Genomic DNA, 11677 nt, shown 5'->3' on the forward strand with positions numbered 1-11677 from the left:
CATTTTATACCACTAAAACCACCAGAACGAATACATGTTGTAGAGTACAGAACAGGGGATGGTATTTAAGCTGCAACCTGTTTGTTTTTTCTTTCTTATAGTTCACTTTGCCAGCAATGGTGGCATCATCATTTTGTCTTCTGCTGATGAGATGAGTGGACGGATGACAGAGAGAGAGGAGAGCGAGGCTTTTACTCCCTGTGTGCTGAGGAGGCTGGCAGTGAGGAGGAGAGTACCGGAGAGGATGCTGGATGCTGACACGGAGCTGCTGGCGTTTCACTTTCTGTCACACTAAAGCAGCTCGAATCCTGACAGAAAGACAAGAATAACAACATATCTGGGTGAACGCCAAAGGTAAGACCAGACATTTATTTCAAAAAGGATAAATGTTCCAGTTTCATTGATATTGTTTTTATGATGATAATTGACCTTTTTAGTTTTAACTTTTTTAAATGTCACGTTGGTTCGTAGCCTTGTGGTTCAGTAACACTAACATGTCTCAAACAGCAATATTCATCCATTGATTGTCAAGAAATGTAATACAAAAAACTGCCTAATTTAAATGAACATTTCTGATATTTCCCAAAATACCTGTTTTTATTCCTTTAAATTAGGGCTGGGCGATATGGAGAAAATCAAATATCACGATATTTTTGACCAAATACCTCGATATCGAAACGATATTATAGTGTTGACTAGTGGTGCTTTCACAAAATATTTACACAATGAGATTTTTGATAAATAATAATCAGTAATGTGGATAAAATGACTAAGTGGGTAAAGGCAAATAATAGAATAGCTAGAACAGTCTGGTAAGTTCAGAAAAGTACATCACTTTACTGTAATGCAGCCTTTAAAACCAGGAAAAGACACTTATGTCACATTACAATATTAAGATATCCAAAATCTAAGACGATATCTAGTCTCATATCACAATATCGATATATCGATATATTGCCCAGCTCTACTTTAAATTATAAAAATTTGGATGCCAAAAAAGGATGATTTTTGTCACTGTGTTCAGATATTTCTTTGAGGTTTACGTCTTATTTTTGAAACTATCATTCACAGATAGCTGATGTCATTTAAGTTACAGACTATGATGCACATCACCAATTTAAGAAAGATGAATACCATTCAATTAAATAGAGCACAACTGATACTGGATTTTAAAATTGATACAGATAGCAGTATTTTTTATATTAGAAAACATCTGACAATGTTATATAGGCCAATATTTGTTCTTTTTTTTTACAGTATACATTTTTCAGGTTTTTAAAGATTGTCATAGATTTGATTTTCATTCCGCGAGAAAACATGACGCGTATGACAACAGAATATAAAAACATAATCTAATGGTCAATATCTGTAGCTATGTCCGCTAAAACTACAGCTTGTCATTGTTACATCTCTGTTTATGTATGTGTTAAACAAATATGTTAATAAACTAGCATAGGCGATGCTCAGAGGTGGATTTTGAACCAGGCTAGCTGTTGCTTTATGCGATGCTCCAACATAATCCGCTCTGTGCTCCATCCAAAATCCTCGTCTTCACGCTCGGCTCCCGCGCGGTATTGACCTTCTTAGCTAACTCCCTTCCAAAAAAAGCAAATAATGTCATTTCATGTAGGCTAGTCCCGCACGTAATGCACCCTAAAACCGCAACTAAACAAAGATTTTTAATCAGTGAGCTTTAGAGGTGCTGTTTGGTGGATTTTGTTACTTTAGCAGAGAGAGCCAGGCTAGCTGTTTCCCCCAGTTTCCAGTCTTTGTGCTAATCTAAGCTAACCGCCTCATGGCTGGGGCTTCATTTTTAACAGGCAGATGTGAGAGTGGTAGCGATTTTTGCATCTTACATTTCGGCAAGAAAGTAAATAAACGGATTTCCCAAAAATATTGAATTATTTCTTTTAAAAAAAAAAGCAGCAAATCTGTTGCATCGTGGACAGTGAAGGTGCGAGTGTGCGCAGCAGAGATGAGGAGTCTTTATCTCCACGTTAAAGGCGTTGATCAGCTCCAGAGAAAGCGCCAGTACAGCGAAGCAGCTCACTGGCTAACATGTAGGCTGGTGGCAGCAGTGGAGTCAAAGCTGAGATGGAAAGAGAAGAGGATGAAGAGGAAGTGTGCTGTGTGATTGTGTGTGTGTGTGTGTGTGTGTGTGTGTGTGTGTGTGTGTGTGTGTGTGTGTGTGTGTGTGTGTGTGTGTGTGTGTGTGTGTGTGTGTGTGTGTGTGTGTGTGTGTGTGTGTAATCGATTTGCAATACTCACTTTTTATTTGCTCTATCATCCTCAGCCAGTCGACTATCGAGCCCCCTCTTCTTTCCCATGCTCCCTGTAATCCCTGCTGAATGCTCTTTTTGCCCCCAATCATCTGTATTGACTGTAGTGTGTGTGTGTGAGGTGGGTGGCGGTGGATTATACAGGCTGCTGAGCACTCAGGTGCTGACTGATGTGGTTAATGTGCTTGAGAAGAAACGGTTCACGCCGACTCAACACCCCCCTGCCTGCTGAACTCAGGGGAAATATTTCCTACTCTACTGTTTTTTTCTCCTTGTGTCTGAGCTTTTTCAGATATTGGCATTCCAGACTTAATTGTCTTAAGTGCTGCTTTTAGTAGAAAACATCTCAGTGGCAAAATAACTGCTGTCAGCATGAGGTTAATTAGACATTAGGCTCTAAGTTTAAGTAAATGAAATGTAACCCATTCTGTTAAAGGGTCAGTTTACCCAAATTGCAAAAAAACATCATAGGAGTTGGGATAGGACTGATTTACGTCCAGTGCCAGCGTTCATTCATTAAATGATGTTCATGCAGGCGATCAGAGTTCATGTCCTGTCAAAAACATTTCAATTGTTTGACTTTTTTCTCATAACTATGTTCTTTACTTTCACTGTTTCAGTTGCCTATTTCTGAACATTTCTTTAACCATTTAAACAATCTGACACCAAGTGATACTAGGTTCATAATCACAGATATTGATACCAATACAGATACATTTTAATATTAAATAAGCAGCTAATGTATAGTGAGGCCCGTGTGTCATGATTTATGAAGCTGTCCAGTGAAAACCATGTATCTCCAGATGTGTTGATGACATTGAATGATGCTCGATGGTGTTTTAAGCCCCCAACGTCTCCTTCCAGGCAGCGCTGCGACCGTTGACTACAAGGCACTAACTTTAATCCTAACCTTAACCATAACTTGCCTAATCCTAGTGCCTTCCAGGAAGCATTGCCTGGAAGGAGAGATTGGGGGCTTAAGACACCGATAAACTTGAATGATCAGCTGGAAAATGCATCGTCACAAAGCTTAAAACAGGGCTGTTTATCTGAAACCATGAAAATTTCGTGGTTCTCACAGGACAGCGACGCTACAAGCATGTGATGATCTTAGAGAATATGTTGCATTGCTTTAGACTAAACCCAACAGTATATAAAGGAGTTAAAATGAGCACAACTTTAAACATCAGCAGTAAAATGCAACATAAACATTAATGCAGCAGGAATATTAGTCCAGAAGCATCAGATAGAAGAAGAGGAAAACACTGACAGGGAACATTTTACTACAACATGTATACTTTTATTTAATTCTTCTGATAATACTCAAGTGGAGGATCTTCTTCCACCACCAGAAAGCGGTTTTATATTAATAGATTTTATGAGGGCAAATGTCCAGTTTAAGTGGGCGAAATTGCCTTTTTATTCATAAAAAAAGGTGTCAGTTTGGGGTCAGGTCCATTCTGACAGAAGCCATCAATGCAATCAATTGAACTTTATGGATTTCCCATTTTCCCATTAATTCTGTTAATGGGAATGTGACTGTTCCACATGAGCTCATTCAGTTGAGCGTTTTAGCAATTTGGACGGTTGAAATGTACACTAATTGACTCTCCTCTCCTCACATCTGCAGCTGAGGCATGATTGTTTCCGACGCTCGGGAATTCTCTCAGCACAGCAGGAACAGCAGATGTGCCGTACAAACCCACGGTGGCCCAAAGTGTTTGATTAGCGGTGTATCACGGGCACGCTTACATTGTTTACAGCCAGACAGGATGGGCAGAGGCAGATGTGTATTTATATGTATATGTGTTTATGTCACAGAAACACAGCTGTAGACAGAAAACCACTACGGCACTAATAAATGCTGGTATGTGTGGACGTCTCCACCTGCATGACCCGGATATTTTGTCAGGCGCCTCAGGACAAAAAAATGTCCAACACACACCGCCAGCGTTTGTCTTACGTGGCCTCATTTGAACCAATCTGGGTCAAAATTGAAAATTAACAAGTTTTTTTGGGCACTTTTAACGTTTTTGTCACTTATTTTTCCACATTTTTTTAAACATTTTTGTCTCTTTTCAACGTTTTTTTTTCAATTTTTTCTGCGCTTACCACCAGTATACACTAACAGCAACTTATTACCACTATTTATACCCTTATTTTGGGAATTTATGGTCAATAAACCTCATTTAGTCTTTCTGAAATTATATCTAATTTGTGAGATAAAAAAAGCATAAAGTATTGATTATTTTGACAAATATTTAAGATCAGAGGACAGAGACTGTCCAAGTTTAGTCAGAATAATGCTATGATACTAGTGAACCGATCCCTAATTTGACTTGTGAAGAGTATTTAATGGAACCATCCGTGTTACTTTTGGGGCAATTTGGTTGAAAGAAACCAGAATTTCTGCTACAACAGGAGGGTTAAGAAAATATAATAATGGTGCAAGGACCCTGATACAATGATGTCCGAGTCGGAACTGTATGTTTTTAAAAAAAATGATTAAAAGTAGAATTTTAAGGCGGCATCGGTGCAGTGTTAAGTTTAGTTTATTATAAGGATCCCCGTTAGCTGACGGCTAGACAACCAGCTAGTCTTCCAGGGGTCCAAAAGAATATTAAATCAGACAATATTAAAACGTTTCATCAACACATACGTATATGAAAAGAAACAAACTCTCACAAGTATGAAACAAAACAACAAGAAAACTTGAACTCCTCCAAGCTCAGCTGCTAGTAAATGGACATCGTGGTGAGAGTATTTTGTCAGAAAGGTTTGGTGTTTGCAAAAATCTGCTTTGGATTTCCCCCACATATTTTTTTTTTTGTTTGCATTCTCCCGCTGAGTACGACAAATTTCACAACGTGATTCGTGACGTTGGCCAATAGGAGCACAGAGCGCTTTTCAACTGTGAACATGGCGACGAGAAAAAGAACTGACGTTGTCGGTACTGCAAGGTGGAACCAAGGGGGTAAGCCTCTGTCAACAACCTGTAGCTCCTATGGCGCCATTTTGATGCTAACAAGCCATCACCTCCTGTTAGCATCCCATTGACTCCCATTCATTTTGATGTCACTTTGACAGCGAATACCTTTACATCTGAAGCATTTAAAGACTCTATTTGTCCGTTGTTTATTTCTATAGAAACCTATAGAAACATGACCATGTATAAAAGGCTCCATTACCTTGTACCTCACGTTATGGCTCCGTAGCAGACGTTTTTATAAAAATAGGCTAACGATTGTGTCATAACCAAGTGACTTACTGTCGCACAGTAGAGAAATTACCGTATAGTACAGGAGAAGCTCACAGGCAGTTTCAACTCACATTAGCTGTTTAAGTTTAATTTCTAATGTTAACTAGCATTTTAGTAAGCAATAATTAGCTTGTGCCTATGTTATCTACATGGTCTATCTATGGTACCTACACTCTCTGTCTCTGTAAGATTGGGAATGATTGATATTTCTCTTGGCACAGCTACCAGAGGCTGCGCAGTAACGCTCAGTGCTCACCGGAAAAGTGCTTCCAATATCCTTCATTGGTCTCCGTCCAGAGACGTGGGATCTGTTGGGCCATTATAAACTGTCTATGGGTGGAACGGAGAAACAGACGAAATATGTTTTTCATTAATTTTTTTAAATGATTTTCCAAAGACAAGACACCATTGTTTGTTTACGTTCTCGCTCCTGGAAGTCAATCCCTAGCACCTGCTTCTTGATGACCTCACGCAAGCTATGATTCGGTCGTGGGACCAGCGTGTAGTATGTTAGTATGTCTCTTGGCCGATTCACAGCAAGAATTTCTGGCTCTATAATGGCCGGCTCTGACACAGTGACCACCTACTGTACTGTAACAGACAACAATATCGTGCTGTCTGAAACACTTTAGATTGTTTCATGCCTCAGTGAAAGTCAAACACACGGACAATGATGATGTTCACAGCCTCGGTTTAGATGCAAGATTGAGTGTTGACAGGTGAGCGTGTCATATGTGATGACACCTCTCACAGGACATGGCGTTGGTCCATCTCTGACCTCCTTTCTCCTCATTATTCTATCTCTGTCTTTCCTCCTGCAGCTGACGTCCTCATCCTAAAGTCAGACAAACGCCCTCAGCCAGCCGTCTCGCACACAAACAGAGAGAGAGAGAGAAAGAGAGAGAGAAAAAGATAGAGGAGACAGACAATTATCCTGAGGTTTGCATTTGTTTAGTGGCTTCAGTGCTGCCTCTGGTGTATAAACACACACGAAGAGACGCACAGAATCTGTGATTTCCACTCACCATATGGGTGTTTGCTCTCCTGTCATACACGCACGCAGATGGCCACAAGCTGCTAATTATAACTTCCATTTCTTTTTAATTCTTTTATAATTTTATACTTTTGGTTTGCAGAAAGTCTGCAAGTCAGTGAAATCAAAACCGATTTATTCAAAATTGTCCTTTGGGAAAAGAGATGACAGGAAATGAGAGACGAAAGAGAGCGAGAGAGAGATAGAGGATTAGATGCAACAAAGGTCCCCCGATGGATTTCACTTCATCAGCTTTATCCCCGAGGCCACCAGGGCGCCCCAAATCCAGACAGATCCAAACAGCCATGCTAGCATCACTGTACGTCTGTAGTAAATAATAAATACTAGAGTCAACATGCTCACAGTGATATTACTAAAATGCTGATATTTAGATGTTCAGGTAACCGTGTTAATCATCTTCTTACTTAAGCGTGTTAGCATGCTAATGGTCGCTAATTAGCAGTAAACACACAATACAGTTGAGGCTGATGGGAATGTCATTAGTTTTGCAGGTATTTGGTCATGAAGTGACAAAGTATTCAACAATTTGAAGTAAAAAGTTAGGGAATCCCCCAATGTTATTACAGTCTTAAGTTGTTACAGTTCATCCTGAGGAGGTCATGAATGTTTGTACCATCTAATGGTTGTTGACATATCGAAGTGAAAGTGGTGGACGGACCAACTGATATTTCCATCCCTTGAGCCTCACCATCAGTGCTGTAGGAAATCAACCCCATTCTTACTCTTGTCTCTGTCTCCGACAAAGAGAACTCAGGGTTTTATTTCCAGACCACAACTTGCAGGGATATCACTAAATTGCCTGTGCATCGTCTGATTTATGCGTAAACATCATTACTGTGATTGGATGTAAAATGTCCTGCTTCAAATGCAACCAATAACTTGACTCTAATTTGAAATTTGTTACTGTTATCCCCCCTCCCCCGCCCCCTTAACCCGCATTACCAAGTAAGTGAACGTTGGAGACAGGAGAAGAAGCACTGGCTGTCTGGGAGATGTCAGACAAATCTTCGGTAATACATTTGGCTACCTAAACCATTAGGAGATTATTTGCAAAACAGCATCTAAAAGAAAACGCACAGCAGTTTGTACATTCTGCAATGTACCGCTGACTAAGACAGCTGGGACCACCTTGTATTTTTTATCAAGATCAATTTGAGGAGTGCCTATGGTTACATTTTTTTTTTCCATTTTATCGTGTCATGCAGTGTGGGACTCCCACTGGTCTGGTCTTGTCTTGGTCTTAACTCCTCAAAGTCTCGGTCTTGTCTCAGTCTCAATACACTCTTGGTCTTGGTGATGACTTGGTCTCAGGTTTAGATGGTCTTGACTACAACACTGCTTACCGTTAGCATCGCTGAACAAATGCACCAACGCTATCTTTCCTGCTTTCAATCCCTCGACCTACTTGTGCTCTGAAAAGCCACCAAGTGTTTCCCTCTCAAACGTTTTGTTGTACTGCCTCTTCCTCCACTCCCTAAACCAGGTAAAGCCATTTCTAGAAAACTCTGTCATGTCAAAGCTTTCAGCCAGACATGTTGGGATTGAAGAAGAAATTACTCTTATATCTACGCTTGGCTTTACCCAGGAGTCATCGTGTATGTACTATATGTGTGTGTTAATGCAAGGGTTAACCATCCCCAGAGAGTCATCATCAGACAGGGGATAAAGTAGGTGGTGATGCCTCTTTGTAAGACTAAGCTCCATAAGCTGCTTCCTCACGAATCTGACAAGCCTCAGTGGAGGAGTGGAGAGTCGTACAGTATGGGGAGGGGGGGGGGCAAGAAAGCAGAGCGCATGAATGGACGGATGACGATGAATGCATGATGGTGGATTGATGAGAGCAGCGACAGCTGTAGGGACAGTGTGAGGAAAGGAGTGGGATGAGTTGGATGAGTGTGTTAAATTGTTCCAGTCTAATTCAGATGGGAGTCAGTGTTTGGACTCCTTGGGGAATGTTCTGTGTACCGTAAATAACCGTTGTAGTGGATGAAGCAGCCTGAGCATAGTTTACTGAGATGACTAACTTCGTTTTTAAGGTCAGACGACCGATCCAATAGAAAGGTGAAGCCCCTCACCTTCCGGTGGACCACCATGGGACCTTATTTCGGAAAAAAAATGAATGGTAGTGAACGGGGAGAGACAAATAATTATTTTATCCCGTTTGAATTAAGCCATGAATTACACATGATGTTGATGTTGTGTAGGTTTGTCGTAGTACCACTTGGTTTTGTGTGAAACCGCTCAGCCTCACAAGATAGGTGGTAGACCCCCAGTGTTGAACCGAAAGTTACGCCCTTGGTAGAATTGCACGACATTTTTGTCAGCATGCGGTTGGCTAGTTGAAATACACTGTATTGGATTAATCACTGGACAAAACAGCCGATTTAAACTTTTTTCAGGTCAAGATGTCCATTCACACTAAAACATCTCAACAACAGAAACATTTTTTTGACACTTTTGGACGGAAAATGACAACAGTGAGCATCACAGCCCACATCTGCTGATGATTGGGACAGACAGTCTGACTCTGCTGAGCCTCAGCTGTTCAAACCCCAGTTCTGTCCCACTCTGTTGACAGAAGACTCGGATTCGACGGTGGCTCATAAATGCTACCTGTTTGCCCAGGTGACCGGTTATTCTTGCAAATCGCTGCTTTATGCTGACCAAACAAACATGGAGCCTGATAACAGCTGTATTGTTTGATCACAGCCACACAGCCTCTGATCTGTGCAGACTTTGCCTCACTTTTTATCCCGTACACCGGCGATTTCACATTTATCTACTCTGTAGTTTGACAAGTTTCGTTTTTCATTCTTAATTGTTGGAGAAAAGAAAATGGTACACATTGTGTGTCTTAAACACCAATCAAAGTAAAACCATGCTCTGGTTATATAATGTTTTTTTCCAAAATTGTAAGTGTGCACAATTTGGATTTTTTTTGTACCTCCAAATACAGAATTTAAGATAATCTGACTAAAATGTTTACAAACTGTTTGATTATTGGCCTTATCAGACTTTGTTGCAGTGACGCATCATGTTCCAAAAGCACAATTATTAATGATGGAAATGTTGCATAAAACTATCAAAATAAGCCCCAAATTGTAATAAACCTGAATTTCCTTTCAACCTGAGATGACATAAAAAAGCTTTTTCATATTTCCCTCTTGAGTTCTGACTATAGACCTAGATAAAGTATTTAATGGAGCGTATACTATGTATTTATGAAGTGCAAGCACATTTTTCTTTTGCTCCTGAAACATGAATGTGAAATATAAAAAAGAAATCCAACGTGAACCCAGTCTGACGTAGGGAGGCCTCTCGGCGTTACGGGACACACAGGAAGATGACGCAGTCTGTCAGAGTTTTCCTCCCTGCAGCGCTCACACAATCTCTTCCACTCTGTGTCTGTGTGCGTGCGCGCGTGCGCGTGTGCGTGCGTGTGCGCATGTAAGTGTGTGTGTGTGTGTGTGTGTGTGTGTGTGTGTGTGTGTGTGTGTGTGTGTTGTGTGGCCCTGCAGCTCTAAGTCAGCCCACATAGTCTCATGGAGCTAAAATGCCCTGGTTTCCTTTTACTTCATGTCAATTTGCAGTGCTTTTCTCTGAGCCACTGACCATGTGTGACAGGTCCTCTCTCTGCACACAAAGTGTGTGTGTGTCAGGGGGAGAGCGTGTGTGTGTGTGTGTGTGTAAGTCAGGGGGAGAGCGTGTGTGTGTGTGTGTGTATGTCAGGGGGAGAGCGTGTGTGTGTGTGTGTGTGTAAGTCAGGGGTAGAACGTGTGTGTTTGTAAGTCAGGGGGAGCGTGTGTGTGTGTGTGTGTGTGTGTGTGTGTGTGTGTGTGTGTGTTGTAATTCAGGGGAGAGTGTGTGTGTGTGTGTGTGTGTGTGTGTGTGTGTGTGTGTGTGTGTAATTCAGGGGGAGAGACGTGTGTGTGTGACATTTTTTGCATGTCAATTTGTGTTAATGTTAATGTCAGGTTGGTAAAGGTCTTTATTACAGAATACCTACTTTACCAAGCCGGCAGGAGAGAGAGAGAGAGAGAGAGAGAGAGAGAGAGAGAGAGAGAAAAAAAAAAAAAAAAAAAAAAAAAAAAAAAAAAAAAAAAAAAAAAAAAAAAAAAAAAAAAAAAAAAAAAAAAAAAAAAAAAAAAAAAAAAAAAAAAAATGATTAGCTGAAAGATAGAAGAGCTCCTCGCAGTTCCACTTCTCCTTATCTGACCTCAGAGAGAGAGGAAGACATGTTTTTGTGTTGGATGGAAAAGAAGAAGATTGCAGCCATGCTCGCAGCTCTCTGTGGCTGTTTGAATACACAGACGGGCTTTGAGCTAAACGCCGACATGCTCGCAATGACAACTGTGACAAAATGTTGACGTTAAGCAGGTCTGTTTACTGCGTTTTAGTTGAGCATGTCAGCATCCGGAGACATCTGGAAGCTGCTTGACATCCTCCTGCGATCATATATCTTCATATCGGTTTGCTTTAATACTTTATGTTGGCTGTTCTGTACACACAGCTATTGCTTGTCTTGGAAGAGGGATCCCGCTTCTGTTGTTCTTCCTAAGGTTTCCTCCTTTAAACCTCCTGTTAAAGGTTTTTTTGGGGGGAGTTTTCCTGATCTGAATCGAGGGTCAAAGGAGAGAAAGTGTACAGTGATGTACAGGTTCTAAAGCCCCTTGAGGCAAATTTTCCATTAGTGGTATTGGGCTATATTGACTTGACTTTACATTCGCTAATTAGCTCAAAACGCAAAGTCTAATTGAGGCTGATGAAAATGCCATTGGTTTTGCAGGATGGCACTAGAGGAAAGGTAAGACCTAAGTCATTAGGATTAATCTAGTCTCGCAGTGCCAGACCTATCTCCACAGAGCTGTGGAGTAAGGTCTGGCTACGCCACAGATGCATTCTGGGATAGTAGAAAAAAAAAAAACTCTGGTTTGTTTGCATTTCTTTAAACCAATCACAGTCGTCTTGGGCGACACTAATCTACGGACGCAGAGACGGCGACTCTGCAGAATAGTCTCAGGAAGGAACTTGTTTTGGTGGAACATTTGCACCCCTGCAAAAGAAAACGCCACATACAATATTAAA

General features: G+C 40.9%; 1 protein-coding gene across 2 annotated transcripts in view; it reads left to right on the forward strand.

The window, feature by feature from the left end:
• Positions 1–203: 203 nt before the first annotated feature.
• Positions 204–11677, forward strand: part of rph3aa (rabphilin 3A homolog (mouse), a) — a 50886-nt gene continuing 39412 nt past the window's right edge. Inside the window, exon 1 of one of the 2 annotated variants that reach the window (XM_039780629.1) lies at positions 204–354. The gene's annotated coding sequence lies outside the window, so the exon portion shown is untranslated. The remainder of the gene's footprint in view (positions 355–11677) is intronic. The other variant, XM_039780628.1, reaches the window with a different exon arrangement.

Source organism: Perca fluviatilis, chromosome 17 (genome assembly GCF_010015445.1).
Source record: "Perca fluviatilis chromosome 17, GENO_Pfluv_1.0, whole genome shotgun sequence".
NCBI lineage: Eukaryota > Metazoa > Chordata > Actinopteri > Perciformes > Percidae > Perca > Perca fluviatilis.